Source organism: Suricata suricatta, chromosome 7, assembly GCF_006229205.1.
Source record: "Suricata suricatta isolate VVHF042 chromosome 7, meerkat_22Aug2017_6uvM2_HiC, whole genome shotgun sequence".
In the NCBI taxonomy this organism is placed as follows: domain Eukaryota; kingdom Metazoa; phylum Chordata; class Mammalia; order Carnivora; family Herpestidae; genus Suricata; species Suricata suricatta.
The window spans coordinates 23,252,694-23,273,510 of record NC_043706.1 but is presented as its reverse complement, the minus strand read 5'-3'; the positions used below and the strand labels follow the sequence as shown (position 1 = coordinate 23,273,510).

General features: G+C 38.8%; 1 protein-coding gene and 1 long non-coding RNA gene across 4 annotated transcripts in view; one reads left to right on the top strand and one right to left on the bottom strand.

Annotated features, from left to right (window-relative positions):
* The window catches only part of CDYL (chromodomain Y like), a 244,528-nt gene that overhangs the window by 92,714 nt on the left and 130,997 nt on the right, over positions 1-20,817 (top strand). The window lies entirely within an intron of this gene.
* Positions 8,363-19,951, bottom strand: LOC115295926. The gene is made up of 3 exons (XR_003910630.1): positions 19,919-19,951; positions 11,829-11,907; positions 8,363-8,428 (listed from the first exon to the last, which is right to left on the bottom strand). It is a non-coding gene; the product is annotated as an uncharacterized LOC115295926 (long non-coding RNA).

Below are 20,817 nucleotides of genomic sequence, written 5' to 3'. Positions count from 1 at the left end.
ATAATCTGGTATGCAAGTGTCCCTCAACTTTGTTCCTTTTCATCCAAATTCTCTTGGCTGTTTTGGTGGGTATTCTTCTATATGTATCTAGGTTCATTTTAAGAATTTTATTTTAAGGGCACCTTAATGTTTCAGTTGGTTGAGTGTCCAATTCTTGGTTTCGGCTCAGGTCATGATCTTGGTTTCATGAGTTCAAGCACTGCATTGGGCTCTGCGCTGATGGTGCAGAGCCTGCTTGGGATTCTCTCTCTCTCTGCCTCTCTCTGCGTCTCTCTACCTCTTCCCTGTTCTCTCACTCTCTCTCTCTCTCTCCCAAAATAAAAATTCTTTAAAAAAATTTTTAAAGTTTATTTATTTTGGATTTTGTGTAGGTAAAGGGGCCATGTTTTTATGTTCTATGGAGACAAAAACATGAAGCTCCTTGAGAAATTAATACTTAAATTATTTTATACTTAAATTCTTTTTATTTTCTATGTGCTAGATATTAAGTGCTTTTACAGGAGAAGCAATTATACCTTCATTTCTCAAAGAACAGAAAGTTAGCCTGATGGAATGACTATAATGAGAAAACATTAACAAGCCAACAAATACATATTTTAGTAGAAACAATACAGATGGTGTACAAACCATCTGTATTGTTTGTACACCATCTGTACAACCAGGATTCCGGTGTTCCTCCTTCCTCCTTCCTTGTCCCTACCTAGTTTGTGTACACCTATATTCAACGTGGTTGGCTTTATGTGTTTGTGTTCTGCTTTCTGCAGATTATGAGCATTACCCCATTAAAATAATTTTACAAATGTAACTAATGTTTTATATCCAACTTGTCATATTATTTCAAAATCTAAACTCTTATTGGTGATTTATTCTTAATTACATTTTTCTTTTGAATTGTTATACATGCAAAAGAACATGTCACATACGAATTATGGAGTATAACAATCATGGGAACACCCAGAAACTACCTAGTTTCAACTAGAGCTCATACATGAACCGTGTCCTTTTTCCCTAAAGGTGTTAAAGTTATAGTGTTGTGATACTATGACCTATTATCTGGTTATCCTCCCCCTTTTAAGAGAAGTGTCCTTGTTGGTTTGATTTTTTGTTTGTTTTTTAATACAGTGAAATTACTGGATCAGAAGCCATGAGCATTTTAAGCTTGTTTTGGAGTCAGGTATTCATTTCTACCAGCTCACCTGATAGAGAACAGTTAGAAAAGTTATCTTTTAATTTGTATTTCTCAGATCACTAGAAGCTAAATGGTTTTGAAATTTTTGGTAGTCCTTTTATAGTTAGATTTTTAAAAATCACTTTCTATTTATATTGAGGACATCTTCCTCTTCTGGCAAATATATTTTCCCAATTTAGTTTCTTTATACTTCTATGCTTATTTATCTGAGTCTGACTTTTAAAACTGTAGGCACAGGGGTACAAGGGTGGCTCAGTCAGTTAAGTGTCCAACTTTAGCTCCGGTCATGATCTCAGGGTTCGTGAGTTCGAGCCCGAGGTCAGGCTCTGTGCTGACAGCTCAGAAGCTGAGAGCCTGGAGCCTGCTTCAGATTCTGTGTCTCCTTCTTTCTCTGCCCCTCCCCACTCATTTTCTTTCTTTCTCTCTCTCTCTCTCTCTCTTTCTCTCTCTCTTTCAAAAATAAATATTAAAATTTTTTAATGTAGGCACAGTCTATTCTCAAGTATAAAATTGGTATTTTTATCACTTTATTTTTATTTTTATTTTTTTGGTATTTTAATCATTTAAAACCTTTATTTATTGTTAAGTAATCTCTACCCTCAGCATGGGGTTGAAATCATGGCCCTGAGATCAAGAGTCACACATTCCACCGACTGAGCCAGCCAGGAGTTCCAGGTTTTAAGCCTTTAGATTTATAATTCATCTGGAATTTATTTTGCCCTGTATTGTATCTTGATGATCTAAATCTCAGTTAGACAGTATTTCCAGTATTATTTATGACTCATCATGCCCATTTACCAGAAAGTTGAAGGATCTGTTTTGGGCTGATTTGGTAAGTCAAATGTAGATGAATGTATCTGTCCTACCCATTTCTTGGGACAAAGCATTTCTCTAAAGAAACTTTCAAAGAATATCTTTTTAATGTTTGAAGTGTTTATTTAAATATTGGTAATTGTTTAATTGCTACCACTGACATTACATTTTCTCAGCCTTTATGTGTTTGGGTAATGTAACTATTAAAATTTAAAACCGGAAACACTAAGAAAGGGAGTGAGTAGTATAAATGTTACTGTTAAACCTTCCTAGGAAAGATCATTTGTTCCAGGGAAGGGAGGGAATTTTGTAGCCTTTTAAAGGACTGTTTCAGACTTTCCTCTCTGTGTTAATTGTATAATTTATGGACAATGTGCAGGTAAATTAAGTTGCAGTCTTTTGCTGTTAGTGGATTGTATGGTCAGTGGGGGTGTGATTTCTTTTTCTAGGGTAAATCTAAGGCTGGAGATGTGTTCATTACACTTGTAGAGTTCACTGGCCTTCAGCCATAATTTATTTGTCTTTCATGAGCAAACGGATCTTCTCTTTTATTGGTGCCCTGCTTTCCAACTCATGTTCTGCTTATCCTACTTTATCTGGGGCTTTTATCACCATATTAACTTTTCTTCAGGAGGAATAAAGCAGTTGTATTTGTTAGACAAAACACTAAATTGGGAAGAAAATAAAAGCAAATTCTTACCACCAGCTTTTAGCATTAAAATCACATATTTAAAAAATCGTATTACTGTGAGTGTCATTGTTTTACCAGCTATCTGGAACAGGACTATGTTTTTGTTTTGATTTTTGTTCTGTAGGTATTGCTCCCCTCCTACCTTTAAGTCCAAGTATCTGTTGTAAAGGTTAACACAAGTGCTGTGTAACTGCCATGTTTTCCGTGTAGGTCCCTACAAAGTGGGAATGCAACCCCCAGACACCCACAAAAATGAGTGTTGGGAATTCGAGTATTTGAATTCCTTAAATCTAAATCTGTATATGCCTCGGTAATCATAGTACTACCTGGATATTTTTTTTAAGGTTTTCTGGTTTTTCATGTATAGATCTTCAGGGTTTTTTTTTTTTTTTCTGAACAAGGTGTTATTCATGTGTGTTGGATTTAGTGTTTTATAATAAATCTCAGTCATTTCTTGAGATTTGGTAATACTTTGTTCATGGTTGGTTAATAGAAATACATAGCATTATGTATATATTTTAGTTACTGGGTCTAGAACTTCCTTCACTAAGATTCCCCAGCCTAGGCACTGTCCGTGGTCAAGCTGGAAGATGATGCGATCAAAAGATCATCATTCACCGCTGGACAGAGGAAAGAATTGGAGCCCTAGAGGTTGAGAGGTTTGCCCAGAGTCACACTGGTCATGCTGAGACCTGAGCCCAGCTCCTCTGACATCCACTTAATGTCCTATCTACTAGATAGTGGTGGCTTCTGCCCCTTTGTCGTTTTGCTTATGATAACCTCCATGTAGTACAGCTCCTCACTTTGCAGTATTGTAATGACAACATCGCGAGGTTTGAGATGGACACAATTTATAGATAACACAGAGCTTGCCTGTAATGCCATTTCTTCCTTGACCTCTGCATTTCGTTTCTCCTCTCCCCTTATGTAATCTGGTGTCAGGTGTTTATTGCACTGGTTTTCAAGGAGGGAGGCAGATCTTATTTGTTCTCCAGGGACATTTGATGGCTCCTGACTGAGTTAGGGTTGTGTGCTCCTGGCATCCAGTGGTTAGAAGCCAGGGATGCTGCTTAACATCGACAGGGCCCAGTACACTCCCCACAGTAAATAATTCCCCAGCCCAGTGTGCCCATAGAGCTGAGGTTGCAAACCCAGATTATGGGAGTGTACTGGACATCAGTGGTGGAGTGGAAGATCCAGTGGTAAAGTGAGCAGGTATTAAGGGAGGCTGTAAGCAGGCAGCCTGAGGAGAAGGGGCTGTTCTAGGTGAGCAGTGGTCGGATTATGGACTGAGTGTTATTGCCTCCCTCTTAGGTGTGTATGGTGGTTGGTCCCACAATCACACAGAAGGCTCCTAGAATGTCAGTAATCTCTGTAAGGTCTAGATTTTTCCTAAGAGTGCATAAACACTCCCAGAAGGTAAATAGAAGTTTTCAAGTTGTAGCACTTTCCTCATTGTCTCAGGGCCCTGAATATACTCCCATGACATGGAAGTGATTACTGAAATTACCCAATCCATTCCTTGGAGGGTCAGTACAAGATTTTGGAAAGTTTCGCCAATGGTTGGCTCAAACACTGAAGTTTTCATTTCTCACAGTACTGTGATCCTATTGTGTGCATTATGTATCAGGATTTACGTAGCCATCCAGTGTTCCAAACTGCATTGTGGAAATAAAGACTGGGTCCTCTGGTAGACATTTTCCACTGTTCCATTTTCTCTTTCTGGCAACATCAGACTTGTCAGAGTCCTGAGTTTCAGTCACTGGGCCTTCGGGGAGGTGTCTCCAATAAGGGAGATGAAGGCATTCAACACTCAACCACAATGCTTTCTTGAGGGGTGTGCATTCTGTTTTCCCTCCTCACATTGTATTTAAGGAAAGACTTTGTAGACAGGGAGATGTTCAGGAGCTAGGTGAAGGAAGACAAGATAAAATTAAATCACCAGTAGCCTGGTGAGGGCATTGACAGGTGATTAAAACCCATGTCCACAAGTTGGCTGAGGTACCTTACTTGTATGGATGGAAACAGCCCACCCCCCAGATACCTATGAAAATAAAAGTGCAGTAGATAATGAAATACAGGCTGGCTTAGAATATGCCAAATGAGGGACTCCTGGGTGGCTCGGTTGGTTGAGTATCTGACTCTAAAAAAAATTTTTTTTTAATGTCTTTATTTTATTTTGATAGAGAATGAGCGGGGAAGGGGCAGAGAGAGAGAGACACACACACAGAATGTGAAACAGAGCCCAACGCCGAGCTCAAACCCACAAACCGTGAGATCATGACCTGAGCCGAAGTCGGCCGCTTAACTGACTGAGCCACCCAGGCGCCCCAAGTATCTGACTCTTGATTTCAGCTCAGGTCATGATTTCATGGCTCATGAATTCGAGCCCCACATTGGACTCTGCACTAACAGAGCCTGCTTGGGAATCTCTGTCTTTATTCACCTCCCCTGCTTTTGCACGTGCTCTCCCTATCTCTCTCTAAATAAATTTTAAAAATATATATATGCTAAATGACTGGAATAATGGAAGCATCCTAAAATCTGTTTTTTTTTAAGTAACTAAATTAATATAAAATCCAAGGCCTTACCTCATATCTAGAATTAAAGTCCATAGTGAGAACTGTCTTACATCTTGTTCAGTTCTTGGCATGGAATGTTCTGTATTAATAACAGTCGAGAGAGTTTTAAAATGTTCTTATCTTGCTTTTGATTGCTTTAATCTTATTAATAATATAACGTAGATTCTTATTTTACCTAATCAATCTTAATCTCTTTTCCACCTTTTCATCTTTGTGAGTTGTGCCTTTGTGGACCAAGTGAAGGCTCAGAAATACACAATGCAAATCACAGAGGGGAGGGGATTATCACTGTCCTAGAGTAATTCTTTATATAGAAGTGCTCCTTGGGTTTTCATGTGTTCTTAAAATGTGTGATTTACAAACCTTAATAAAGGACACTCCTTTAGGATCATGTAGCTTAAAACACGCATCTAGATTGTCCCTTAGGTGCACGACCATATTGTAATTTCCCAGACTTTGTTACTAGTTCTCCCAGTACATGTGTACTACCAGCACGGTTCATTCTTTCTTAAATCTGCTTACTTTCTCTTTTAAATTAAATCAGACTTTCTCACTGCCAACCGTGCCAGGGTCATTTAACTTAAGTAGAAGTATAAAGAAAACAAAAGCAAAGCAACAATATTTGGGGAAAAATATAATAACCCTAGCAAGTTGATTTACAAAAATGTATTCCTGAAAATGTTTATCAGTGGGAATATAGTTGTCTTATAATGCAGCAGTAATAAAGGGATAAGAATGCATGGTGCTCCTTAATGAAGGCAAAAATGAGGTGTTCTGTGTCAGTAGTACTACTGATTGAATGATTAATAGTTATATAATTTTGTTAGCCAGACTGAGAGCCAGTTCACATGTACTGTTGAAAGTACAAAAGATATTTAACCATTTTCTTTGATGGGATTAGAATACCAAGAATTTCTGATATAGGTGGTGAAAGTGACTTTGGTTTCAAGGAGCTACAAGAAGCCATCCTCCACAAAATAGTCTGAATGTGTCCAGTTTTCTGGGTAATAGACAGTGGGAAGGTATCCCGTAGCCACTCTTTGTTGCCCTTCTGATATGGAAAATTAATCCCTTATTCTGTCTTTCAGGTTCTTTTGATATGTAAAATGTTTTCAGTAGCTCTTTCAAATCAATTTATTTCTAAGTCATGAAGATGACAAAAGACCCCATATACTTTTACCAGTCTCTAGTGCCGAAGCTCTACTATTGTGCTCACGTGGGAATTCCTTTCATCTTACATGTAGACCAGTACCTTATGTATGGTCTAAGTGAGCCTGTGTCTTTGCAGATGATTCATGAAATTGCCTGTTTTTGCCTGTGCCCCGACACAGACATTTCTGTCCACCGTACTGTCTCTTCCTGCAACGAGGATGGTAGTGTAGATTTTGAAAGCATTGAGTTTCAGGATTAAATGCCAGTTGGAGTCACCACCCTTCTCTCTAGAAAGCAGAGACTGGAGGATTCAGCATCTTTCCTAGTAAATGTTAACATTTTGAGCTTGCTTCTCTGTATAAACAGGGAGTAGATAAGTTTCCACTAGTGTTCATGTTTCCATGATGACCTTTACCTTTAAGACCCTTTTTAACCGCTTAATCTTATTCATGATAAGGCTAACAGAAAGAAGATATAGTCAAAGAACAGTCTCAACTCCATTTCCCAATTATGTATGCTTGCATAATAAAGTACTGCCACCTTCTGGGAGTAACTTTTGGCCTATCCATGATAAGAGCGCATTGATACATGTTGAGATTCAGTGTTCAGGAATCTTGGGTGGCCTCTAGGCACAGTGTCCCATGTAGCTGTACGGTTTTTTCATTTCTTCTGATAAAATATATATAACAAAAAAGTTGCCACTATAACCATTTAAAGTGTATAACTCAGTGTCAGTAACTCATAGTGTTGTACAACCATCACCACTATTTCCAAAAATGTTCATCACAACAGAAACTAGTAACCATTAAGTACTAATTCCCCATTCTCTTCCCCCAAGCCCTGGAAACCTGTATTTCACTTTTTGTCACAATGATTTTGCCTGTTTTGGATATTTTATATAAGTGAAATCATATAATGTTTGTCCTTTTGTGTCTGACTTCCTTCACTTAGCCTATTTTCAAAGTTCACCTATGTTGTAAGCGTATGTGAGAATCACATTCCTTTTTATAGCTAACTAATAGTTCATTGTGTATATATATTCCACACTTTATCCGCTCATCTGTTAAGTGGCCATGTGGGTTGTTTACACATTTTAGCTATTGTCAATAATGACTCCGTGAACATTAGCATACAAGTGTATGTTTGAGTCCCTGTTTTCAGTTATTTTGGATATATATGTAGGAGTGGATCATAAGGGTTGTGTAGTCATCTTTGTTAGGTCATATGGTAATTCTGTGTTTAACTTTTTTTATTATTTTAAGGTTTATTTATTTTTGAGAGAGAGAAGAGTGTGAGCATAGGAGGGGCAGAGAGAGAGGAAGACACAGAATCTGAAGCAGGCTCCAGGCTCTGAGCTGTCAGCACAGAGCCAGTGTGAGGCTCAAACCCATGGACTGTGAGATCATGACCTTAGCTGAAGTCAGCCACTTACCTGACTGAGCCAGCCAGGCACCCAAGGATGTCTTTTCATTCTTGATAATGTCCTTTGAAACACAAAAGTTTTAAAATGGTGAAGTTCAGGAGATCTATTTTTTTTTCCTACCACCCATATTTTTGTTGTCATAGCTAAGAATCTATTGCCAGTTCAGGAAGATGTATCTACATTTTCTTCCAAGAGTTTTATGGTTTTAATTCTTGATATTAAGATTATTGATCCATTTTGAATTCTGTCTTGTATATTGGGTGAGATAGGGTTCCAACTTTATTCTTTTACTTGTGGATATTCAATTGTACCGAACCATCTATTGAAATGACTGGACTTCAGCACCCATGTCAAGAGTCAACTGGCCATAGATGTATAGATTTATTTCTGGAGTCTCCATTCTATTCCACTGGTCTGTATGTTTGCCCCTAGTGAGGATCACACTGTTTTGATTACAGTAGCATTTTATTAAGTTTTGACATGGGAAAGTTTGAGCCTTCTTTGTTTTCAACACTGTTTTGGCTCTCTGGGGTCATTTGCAATTCCATACGAATTTTAGGGTCCACTTTTTCATTCTGCTAAAAAAGAAAAAAGGTTGTTGGAAGATTGATAGAGATTGCATCTATAGATCACTCTGATTAGTATGTATTACTGGTGTGCAGAAACACATTGATTTTTGTGTGTTTATCTTGTGTCTTGCAATTTTGTTGAATTTATTAGCTCAAGTTACTTTCTTGTGAATTCTTTACATCATTTTCTTTGTAAAAGATCATGTCAACCATGAATAGTGCTAGTTTTACTAATTCCTTTCCAATTTGGATGCCTTTATTTCCTTTTCTTGTCTAATTGCTGTGGCTAGAACTTCCGGTACAGTATTGAATAGCAGTGATGAAAGAGGGGCATTATTGTGGTGTTCTGAAAGTCTTCCCTATTATGTTAGCTGTGGGTTTTTCATAAATACTTTGTATCTTGTTGAGAACATTGTTTTCTATTTCTGGTTTGTTGATGGTTTTTATCATGAAAAAGTATTGGATCTTGTCAGTGCCTTTTCTGCATTAATTGTGATAATCCTGTGGTGTTTCTTTGTTAATGTGACATATTAAATTGATTTTCTTATGGTGAACCACCTTTGTATTTCTGGGATAATCACATTTGGTGATGGTACATAATCCTTTTAATATGCTGTGAAATTCGGTTTGCTTGTACCATCAATCCTCCTTTGTGGAGTCTATATTTGTGATTCTCTTATATGCTGGTGAACTTTATTTGTAACTCCAAAATGAATATAGTGGCAGTCTGATGGTTATTCATGGACATGCCTACATTTGCACCTTCCCAGCTGAAATTGACCGAGGAGATAATTCTTGGTTCAGCTCTCACATATAGAGATGAGCAGAGGATGAAAACCGTAGGGGGCAGTGCAACATAATGCAAGAAGTTCTGGCTCTGGGGCCAGTTGATGGAGTTTGGATCCTAACTTTGGCACAGCACTTAGCACTCAGTAGGGTAGTCTCCCTCGGGCAAGTCACTTAACACTTCTCAACCTCACTTTCTTGTTAGTAAAATAAAATAACATCTATCAGGATAAGTTCTTTTTCAGACTTAAGACTACAGTCTGTGTAAAGGATGCGTGTGTGTGTGTCTGTGTGTATACTTGTAGGAATAGTGCTTCAGTATTCACTAATTCATTTTGTGGCAACTTTTCAAAACATAGCTACTGTGAATATTGATAATCTACTATATTTTATTGAGGATTTTTTGCATCTATATTCATAAGAAATATTGACCAGTAATTTTTTTTTAATGTGACTTTTTTATTTGGCTTTGGAATCAAGGTAATCCAAGGCCTCATAGAGTGAGTTAGGAAGTGCTTCCTTTCTATTTGGGAGAAGAATTTCCTAATTCTCCTTTTAATGTGTGGTAGAATTCACCAGGGAAGCATCCTGGTCTTGGACTTCTCTTTGTTGAGAGGTTTTGACTTCTGATTCAATCTCTAGTTATAGTTCTGTTGATTGAGATATTATATTTCTTCTTGAGCAGTTTGGGTAATTTGTGTGTGTTTCTAGGACTTTGTTTCATCTAGGCTATACAATTTATTGTTATGTAGTTGTTCATGGTTTTTCCCTTAAAATATTTTTCATAAGATTTCATAAGATTGGTAGTAATGTCTCCACTTTTGTTTCTGATTTTAATTGAATCTTTTTTTTTCTTTGTCAGTCTAGCTAAATGTTTGTCTATTTCACTGATTCTTTTTTTTAAAGAACCAACTCTTGATTTTGTTGGTTTTTCTGTATTATTTTTCTGTTCTCCATTTTATTGATCTCTGCTCTAATGTCTTTTTATTTTCATCCGTATGCTACCTTTGGGTTCAGTTCACTCTTTCTTCAGTGTATCAAGGTGTAAGGTGAAGTTACTGACTTGAGATTTTTTTCTTTTTTTAAGGTAGGCTTTTAGAGCTCTAAACTTCTATGTACTACATTCACTGCATCAGTACATTTTGTATGCTGTGATTTTGTTTTCATTTGTCTCTAAGTAACTTATTTCCCTTGAGATTTCTTTTTTGACTTATTAAGTTGTTTTCAATTACACATATTTGTGAATGGTCTCATTTACCTTTTGCTGTTGATTTCTACCTTCATTCCAGGAGGTAGTGTGTGTAATTTTGATCTTTTAAAATTTGAGACTTGTATTGAGGCCCAGGATATGATCTGTGCTGGACAGTGTTCCCTGTGCACTTGAGAAGAAGGTGTGTTTTGCTGTTGGGTGGTGTTCTTTAAGTACCTCTTAGGTCTAGCTGGTTTACAGGGTTGTTCAAGTCCTGTTTCCTTATTGATCTTCTGTCTGCGAGTTCTTTCTGAAAAGTGGTGTATTGAAGTCTCCAATTACTATTGTAGAACTGTCTAGCTTTCCCTTCTGTTGTGTTGAAGTTTGCTTCATGTATTTTGGTGCCCTGTTGTTTGATACACATATGGGTATAATTGTTTATCATTGATGAATTAACCTGTTTGCCAGTGTCCTTAGTTTCTTATGAACAGTTTTGACTTAAAGTTTATTTCATCTGATATTTTATAGCCACCTGGTTACTATTTGTATGTAATATCTTTTCCCATCTTGAAATTTCAGCCTTTTTGTGTCCTTGGATCTAAAGTGAGTCTTTTGTAGATAACATATAGTTGGATCGTTTTTTAGATCCGTTTAGCCAGTCTTTGCCTTTTGATAGGAAAGTTTACTTTACACTAAAATACATACTTACGAAGGACTTAATTAAGTCTTCCACATAGCTGTTCTCTGTAAGTCTTACTCCTCTTTTGTTCTTCATTTCCTTGATTACTGCTTTCTGTGATTAGTTGATTCTTTCTGTAGGGAATGATTTTGATACTCTTCTCATCTCCTTATGTGTATATACTTTTTAGACATTTTCTTTGTGTTTATCATGAGGATTACACTTAACATTCTAAATTCATAACAATATAGGTTGATTTGTTACCAACTTCAATACAGATCTCTGCCTCTATACCGCTTCGTCAGCCCCCTTTTTGTTGATGTCTGAATTATATCTTTATTCATTGTGTCCCTACTGATATGATTTATAGTTGGTTTTTATAATCACGTGTGAAATAAAAAGTAGATTTACATCCCCAGGATTCAGTAATATTGGTTTATATGTTTACTTTTAGAAGCTTTATTTCTTTTTCAAACAAAACACCACCACTCCTAGTCTCTGCATGTCGGCTCTGTGACAGGGCACTCCTTCAGCACTCATGATAGGTTTGCAGTGAAGCAAAAGCTGAGGGTCATCTTAAGTCTTTCCAGAGCATGCATCTTGCCTTGGGCAATTGTGTGGCTTCCTGTCTCCCTGTTTACAGTGTTTTTGAGTGTCCTGATTTCTCTCCCTCAGTTTTTCCCCTGTACTGTGGGAGTTTGTTGTGTGTTAATAATTATAAACTTTTGCCCCAGGTGTCTGGGTTGTTGGCTTACCTTGCAGTGTTTATGAGCAGTGACCTCCACTTTTCTGGCTGAGGTTCAGGCATCTTGTGTCACTCTGAGGTAGCTTACCCTGTCAGAATGGAACAGACCTGCATCATGATTTGTGAATAAAATCTGCTCTGCTCTGTCTAGGACCAGACATAAGTAACAAACAAAGGTAGCCTGCATTCCATATGTGGGTGCAGATATGGAATGCAGGCTACCTTTGTTAAAAGTGCTGCCACACTGGGGAGAAGATGGGGCAAGGACAAGTAAAAAACCACAAAGCTTTCTTAGGGTTTTGAAGTTACCCTTTTCATTACTCAGTGTGTTCACTTAGTTGATGTAAACCTTTACCTTCCTTCCAGAGTTCTGACAAAGCTGGTTCTAACAGTTTCTGTTTATTTTTTGATATTTCTGTGGGGGGACAGCTCTGCCATTTTCTTGAGCTTGTCCGTACTTGTGAATGGTTATGGTGGAAGGTCACTCAAGATTTTAAATGTTCAAGGTGTACGTACGCACCATCTCTATAATACAAGGGTCCACATGAGGTGGGACCACGTTACCCTTTGAACTTACATTAAAAAGTTTGCACTAGCTGTGGCTTTTTCTTTTTTAAAAAAATTTTTTAAGTTTATTTTGAGAGAGAGGGAGAGAGCTCAAGCAGGGGAGAGGCAGAAAGATGGGGAGAGAGAATCCCAAGCAGGCTCCACACTGTCAACGCAGAGCCCAACACGGATCGAACTCATGAACCATGAGATCATGACCTCAGACAAAATCAAGAACCAGACACTAAACCGATTGAGCCACCCAGATGCCACATGGCTTTTCTAATATACATTGAAATACAGTGTTGATAACTTTAAATGTTCATCCTTGTGCCACCTAAAAATTATCTTGTGTAGCCCCAGTAGAACGTATATTACGCTTTGGAAAGGTTCTCTACCATAGGTCAGGAGCTTGGCACTGATCATTTTGTTTCATCAGCCCCCGCTGTATTCTGCATCAGGCTGCGCTGCTATATACATTGTGACAGCCACATTTACCCGCCAGCACTTCACACCTCACACATGCTTTGTGATCTGAAACTTTTTTTTTAATTGGTGCTTTTGAATCTGGAAACTTTTAAATTGGTGTCATATTCTTAAGGCTTAGGATTCAGGTCTGCTACAAATGCTACCTATAACTATATCAAGTAGAAAAGAATACTATGGAAGCAAAAGCAGGTTTTAATTAATTTATTTAATACATTTGCTTTCAAAATTCCAACCCCCTAGAAGAGTCAGTGTGATAAACCAGTGTAATAAGTTCTTATTTTGATTTACTTTGCTTTTTTCCCTTCATTTTTATATCTCCCTTAAGAATCCCAGGAATGAAGCAAGCCTTCTACTTCCCTTTGCTGCTGATACCACTTGTTATGCATCCACCGTGGAGCTTGGGGCTGTCACTGTCTTCTCTGTTTTTGCAATAGATACTTTGTTCTTTATAAGTCTTTAAACATTTTTTAACATTTGTTTATTTTTGAGAGACCAAACAGGAGTGGGGGAGGGGCACAGTGAGAAGAGGGACAAAGAATTCCAATCATGTTCCAGGCTCTGAGCTATTTGCACAGAGCCTGATGCAGGGCTTGAACTCACAGACCATGAGATCATGGCCTGAGCTGAAGTCAGATGCTTAACCTGGCTAACTTGGTTTTGGCTCAGGTCCTCATCTCACGGTTCGTGGGTTTGAGCCCTGCGTTAGGGTCCATGCTAAGAGTGCAGAGACTGCCTGGGATTCTCCATCTCTGTGTGTTTGTGTCTGACTTTGTCAAAATAAATAAATAAACTTTAAAAAATTAAAAAATTTTAATCTCTTAGGGATAGGAGACCTTTTTTCTATGCACACCACCATGCAGCATGGAAAAAAATAAATTTCACACATATTATGCAAAGAACTAAGTGCACTTTAGGGTGGGCTTGGCCCTCAGTGTGTCTAAGAGAAGAATGGGATTCCCCCTGAGAAGGTGCTAAGTGCTGGATATGGGGAAGAGGGGGAAAAGCAGAAGAGGAATACCTTTTCTGTTCTCCTTCTGGCTCCTCGCTGGAGGGGCCCTGTGAGGTTGTAGACCTTGTCCTGGATGTATCAATAGGACTGAGGACACGGAAGCCCAAAGGAATAAAATGGGGTTTGTCTCGTGCCCTGGGCATGGAGCGGGGTGTATGGGTGTGTGCGTGTGCTTGTCCACACATCTGCCCATGTCTACTTCTCTATCCCCAGTGGCTTGACATTCCCTTGTTGAATGGATCAGAATCCAGATCAGGGAGCTGAGCTCTTCTGGGAGGCATGGACTAGAGCAGGCACTGTCACATGTTCAGGGACATAAATTGGCAGTTGGTATTATTTTACCAATTTGACTCTGCACACATGTTGCAAACTAAAAAGCAACTCTGAAGAAGTTTGCAGGCACACACTCCTCACAAAATTTTATAATAAGAGCAACTATATAACAGTTTTAAGGTTTGTTTATTTAAGAGTGAGAGCATGCATGTCCAAGCACGAGTATGGGAGGGGCAGAGAGAGAGGGAGAGAGAATCCAAATCAGGCTCCACACTGCTAGCCTGCCAAAATCAAGAGCCAGATGCTTAACTGACTAAGCCACCCAGGCACCCCAAGAGCGTTTATCATTCAAACAGAGGCACATGAGAGGAAAAGGGGGACTAAAAATCATTATATAATCTGCTAAATATTTTTGATCCATTTTATTGCATTGATAGACCTGTAAAGTAGTTCTATTCAAAAAACTATTTTCAAAGCTAAAATTATTTAAGGTAAACTTTTGTTCATTAAATAACTGACCATCCAAGTATTATAAGAGTTAGTAGTCACTCTTGGTGTATTTTCACATACTTTTATCATGTACTATGTTGCTGATGTTACTCTGAAAAATATTTTTCACCTACATGGTTTTAGTTCAAAATTCTCATCATATGGCCTGCAAACTTCTTCAGAGTTGCCTTTTAGTTTGTAAGTTTGAGATTGTCAACATTTTGAGTTTATTGTCCATATGCCAAATTTTTTTAAGTTAAAATAATATTCTTTGGGTGCCAAGGTAGCTGGTAAGTTCAGAGCAACTTGTGCAGAAGGAAGATTATTTTCAGTCTTTTTGAAAACCGAAATGAGGGGGCACCTGGGTGGCTCAGTTAAGTGTCCAGCTTTGGCTCAGGTCATGATCTCAAGGCTTGTGAGTTTGAGCCCCTCATCAGGCTCTGTGCTGACAGCTTGGAGCCTGCTTCAGATTCTGTATCTCCCTCTCTCTCTGCCCCTCCCCTGCTCACACTCTCTTGCTCTTTCTCTTTCTCAAAAATAAACAAACACTAAAAAAAATTTTAGGAGCTCCTGGGTGGCTCAGTCACTTAAGCACTGGACTTCAACTCAGGTCATGATCTCACAGTTTATGGGTTCGAGCCCCACATCAGGCTCTGTGCTGACAGCTCAGAGCCTGGAGCCTGCTTTAGATTCTGTGTCTCCCTCTCTCTCTGCTCCTCCCCTGTTTATTCTCTTTCCCTCCCTCTCTCTCTCTCCCTTACTCCTTCCCTCTCTCTCTCTCTCAAAACTTAATGTTAAAAAATTTCTTTTGATTTTTTTAAACTGAAATGAGAAATATTTCAATGTACATTTTCACCGAAATGGTCTTTTTTTTTTTTTACCTCTATTCAGAATGCCCTTGTTCAGTAATTTTTAAATTTTTAAAAATTTATTTATTTATTCTGAGAGAGTGAGTTTGTGAGCAGGGGAGAGGCAGAAAGGAAGAGAGAATCCCAAGCAGGCTCCACACTGACAGTGTATAATCTGATGCAGGGCTTGAACTAACAAACCTGTGAAATCATGATATGGGCCGAGATCAAGAGTTGGATGTGTAACCCACTGACCCACCCAGGCATCCCCCTACTTCCTTTATTTTAAAAGGAATTGATTTCATTATCTTATTTGCAAATTTTTATTTCAATAATTGCAGTTTGCCGAAGTCTTCAGAAGCTGACTTAAAAAAGAATTGTATTTGTTGAAAATTTTGACCAAAGATATCTAGTTGAATTTGAACATAATGCAACCAAAATTTTGTATTCTTAACAAAAAAAAAGTCTAAATCATTTTTGCAATACCTGAACTGATTTTTAAAATGGTTTCCTTTTTCTTTTTACTTTAAAATTTTTTTTATGCTTTTTATTTATTTTTGAGAGACAGAGACAGCATGAGCAGGGGAGGGTCAGAGAGAGAGGGAGTTATAGAATCCAAAGACAGGCTCCAGGCTCTGAGCTGTCAGCACAGAGCCCGACACGGGGCTTGAACCCACAAACCATGAGATCATGACCTGATCCGAAGTCAGGCGCTTAACTGACTGAGCCACTCAGGCGCCCCTAAGGTGGTTTCCTAAAGACTTAAGCAAGTGAGCAGCAAAAAGAGAATTCATGTCGCCACACTGAGGTGTTTTTAAGTTCAACTTCAGCCTTTTAGAAATGTGTTTTCACTGGGTGTATACAAAAAATCTGTATTCGTATTAAAATCACAAGATTGATCTACAATGAGCTTTTACAGTATTGTTCACAACAATATCAGATATTCCGTCTTCTAAGGTAAAATCCAGCAAACCTCTTCCTCTCTACAGGGCCAGATAGTAACAGTTTATTCTCTGCAGGGCCAGGTGTCTGTGGCAGATGCTCCCTTCTGCAGATACTTCTCAGAGTAGCGACAGGTGATGTGTAAACAGACGAGCAGGACTGGGTCCCAGTATGACTTCGTGCTCGTCAGAGTGGGAATGCCATGTGCTTTTCATGTATCACACATCATTATTCCTCTTTTGACCTTTTTCCAACTGCTGAGAACTGAAAGACCAGCTTTATCTTGCGGTGACAGAAGAGGCGGCAGGCCGGATTTGGCCTGCAGGTCATACTTTGCTGACCTTTGTTCCTTGAGTAGGATGGAAAAAAAAATAGAACCACTAAAGAAGTTTGTTTTCTGTGTGGAACCTGGCACTAAATGCTTGTAAAGTCCTCCCAGAGCTTTCACGTGAGCCAGTGTTTAGTGGCTCTGGTGTCAACTTTTATATGTCCAGGAGGAAAATAGGGGAAAGCAAACATAATTAATTAATTTTTTTAATGTTTTTATTTATTTTTGAAAGAGAGAGACAGCATGAGCAGGGGGAGGGTCAGAGAGAGAGGGAGACACAGAATCTGAAGACAGGCTCCAGGCTCCCAAGCTGTCAGCACAGAGCCTGATGTGGGGCTCGAACCCACAAACTGTGAGATCATGACCTGAGCCAAAGCCTGACACTCAACCGACTGAGCCACCCAGGCGCCCCATACAATTAAGTATTTGATCTAAATGAAAAGTCATGCTTCAGAAAGAAACAGACATGCTGTCATTGTATAAATGGAAAGTCTTCTGTAGCTGCACTCCTGAATTAATTCTTTTTGGCACTCTTTTCTTAAATAAAAAAACCAAATAGCTTTTAAAGTGGATGCCGATGTTTGTTGAGCACATGTCTTCTAGTGTTTATTGGTTCACTTAAGTGACTGCGGCATCCCATGGAGCATGGTAGGTGTGGGCAAATATTTGTAAATTACACACTCCTCATTAACTTTCTTAAGAAGTGGAAATTCAGCACTTCTGAAGTCTTCTTATTAAATCTATATGTAATTTTTAGTTCAGTGCTAAGAAAATGGTTTATTGCAAAAGAAAAGTAATCAGAACAATAAAATCAAAAGTTGTCTATACCATTTCATGAATGCCAAAATCATCATAATAAGAAGTATCAGACTGCAGTCTATACGTAAGTCTTTCCCATGTACTTGATGTGCAGGATTCATGACACCATGTACCCTGTTCCATCAGTGGGTGCTTTGTATGTAGACCGTACACCTGGGAAGAGTCTGGAAAATAGGTGATTTACTGCTGGTTGACTTTTCAGATGTGACCACATGGTAGATGGGTCTGTTCACTGCACGTATGTCCTGTACACTACTACATAAGATTGTAGCAGAAGGAAGATATAGAAAATAGAGGTATATTTAACTGGAACTGGCTTATTTTAATGTGATGGTGAGACATAGTAATTAAAAATGAGAACTGGACACATGCGAAACCAGATTGGACATTGAGATATGAAGCATAAGCCAAGACTGTCTTAGGAAGACTGGAACATATGGTTTTCCTATTTCAATACATAAAATTAAGCTTTTCTGTAACTTGGATGGCTCTTCTGTTTTCTTTTCCCAGTCTGGTCAGCAAAATAGCTTCCTAATCAGGTTCAGTGGCAATCTCACATCCACCTAGGTCTCTCTCCTTATTCTGTACCTTGCTTTCATACAGCCCAAGCCATGCAAGCTAACAAGGCCTAAGCCCAATCACATCTGTCCCATGCTTGAAAACCTAGCATTGACTACCCATGAATGTCCCTTAGGGTCCTTCAGTGACTGTAAGCACCAGAATCTCCAGTGTGTTAGGGGTGTTGCAGGTGTCGGTTTCTTGTCCCAGAGACGTGGCTTGAGAACCCCTCCGGGAACTGCCGGCACATGGGAATTGAGACCCTGGTTCATCTCTTAGGTCCTTACCTCCCATCCTCTCTGACGCCATTTTACTGTCTGACACCACCCAGCTGTTGCAGTTCCCCGTGTCCTGTTTCATGGACCTGAACATCTTTTTCTGCATTCTTCCATAAGCCACTTTTGAGTTGAAATAATTCATTTCTTTTTTATTCCATTTTTCGCCGCTCTAAGCATCTTGTGATAGTGGGGTCTGGGCCTCAAAACACTTCTGTTTTCTTATCCTGACACCTGAAACTCACCATCACTGTTTAGTGATTATAAATAGGCACAAAGTTCAAGGTAAGGATCTTTCCATTGTTCTTGTCAAGAGCTCCGAGTTAAAGTGAATCAAAGTAGGATTTGTGTAGTCACTTCATGTAGCTCATTGTACCTATCAAGTTCTGCCTTTAAAATGTCAGCGTTTTCCAAGATTAGTGTAGTGGTGATTATTAATTTCTTCTTTAGAGCAGAAGAACATCCTTAAATGTTAACAACCACTGCTTTATTTTAAAATATAATAATAGCCTGTCCCTCTCCCCTGCTTGAGCTCTCTAAAATAACATTTTTAAAAAGATTTTTAAAAGGAGTCCCTGAGTGGCTCAGTGTGTTGAGCATCCAACTCTTGATTTCAGCTCAGATCATGATCCCAGGGTCAAGCCCCACATCGGGCTCCATGCTGAGCATGGAGCCTGCTTGGGATTCTTTCTCTCCCTCTCACATTCTCCCTCTCCCTCTCCCCAGCTAATGGCTCATGGCTTGCTAGCTCTCGTGCGCTCGCTCGCTCTCTCTCTCTCTCTCTCTCTTTCTCTCTTTCTCTCTCTCTCTCTCTCTCTCTCTCTCTCTCTCTCTCGCCTCTCTCTAAAATAAAAAAAAAAAAAACCTTTTAAAAAATATAATAGCAGCCATATCTTTCTACAACGAGGATAGGGCTCAACAGGGAAGGCTGGAAGATACCGGAAGCCTCCAGCTGTGTGGGATAGCACAGGAGCTGTCAGCAAGAGTTCTCAAGGCTTTTCTGCATGTCAGCATTGCTGTCAGGATGGTTCCAGAGTATCTGCTAAAGCTTTGCTGAGAGTTCCTGCCAGTAGGGCATGTCTCACACTTGGAATTAAGTTCTTGGAGAAGTCTGGCAAACCACCAGTGTTGAAATTTCTGTTACTTGTTTATGCTTTTGCTTATAAATTACAGATTTTGAAGTTCCATAAAATTCAACCATGATTACCTTTGAAATTACCTTTACATTCTTTGAAATTTGGTAGGCTTCCTCCAGAAAATAAGGAATCTGTGTAAGATGGCAGTAGGGTGGGTGTATGATCCTCCGCGATCTCTAACACTTGCTGACAAATAGTAGACACTCAATATTTAATGAATAAATGAACTTTATGATAAAGCTTGAGTATAGCAAATTGACCCCTTAATGCTTTTAATTTTTCCTACTGGCAAATTTTTACATAAATTGGAGAGTTTTGTAAAAATTTTTCAATAGAATTACCTACAGTATCCTTTCTTAATCAGTTTGAAATCAGTTGCTGTACTTACAGCTAGATTAATGCCTCCTGGTACAGTTTTGAGAATGTTCTCTTTATGACAAATGCATAAATGAGCAAGGCTGTAAGAACAATGTGTAGCTTCTTGTTCCGAGTGACATCAATAAAGGTCTTCCCAGTGGGAAGTCATTTGCATCATGAGTGGCGGCCTGATTTTTTCATTCAAGTCAATGAAAAGGCAAATATTTTGATCAGGTGAAGAATTCTGCTTGAAGAGTATATAAATAGCGCAGGACAGTTTTAGTTGTGGTTATTTATATCCTCCCTCTGGTTTGTGTTTTAGTTTTCATTTTATTTTTAGGATGCATTAAATGTTGAGGGTCTTAAGCCTCAATTGTATGGATGGCAGGATTTGAGAGGGTTACTTTAAGACTTCACTGTGACATCTTTAGGGCACCAGTGTGGTTTGCCCCATTCTTTTGTGAAGGCGAGGGAGGCTGGGGCAGAAATTTATTATGTAAAGAGGATATTTGAAGCTTATTGTTTACTTTGTTAATATCTGACTAAAATAAACTTTACTGTTGAAAGAACTTCATCTACTTAATTTATTTTTTTTTAAATAGTTTATTGTCAAATTGATTTCCATACAACATCCAGCACTCTTCCCCATAAGTGCCTTCCTACATCACCACCACCTCTTTTCCCCCCTCCCCCTTCCCCTTCAACCCTCAGTTCATTTTCAGTATTCAGTAGTCTCTCAAGTTTTGCATCCCTCTCTCTTTCCCAACTGTCTTTCCCTCTTCCCCTCCCCCTGGTCCTCCATTAGGTTTCTCCAGTTTTCCTTTTAGACCTATGAGTGCAAACATATGGTATCTGTCCTTCCCTGCCTGACTTATTTCACTTAGCATGACACCCTCCAGGTCCATCCACTTTCCTACAAATGGCCATATT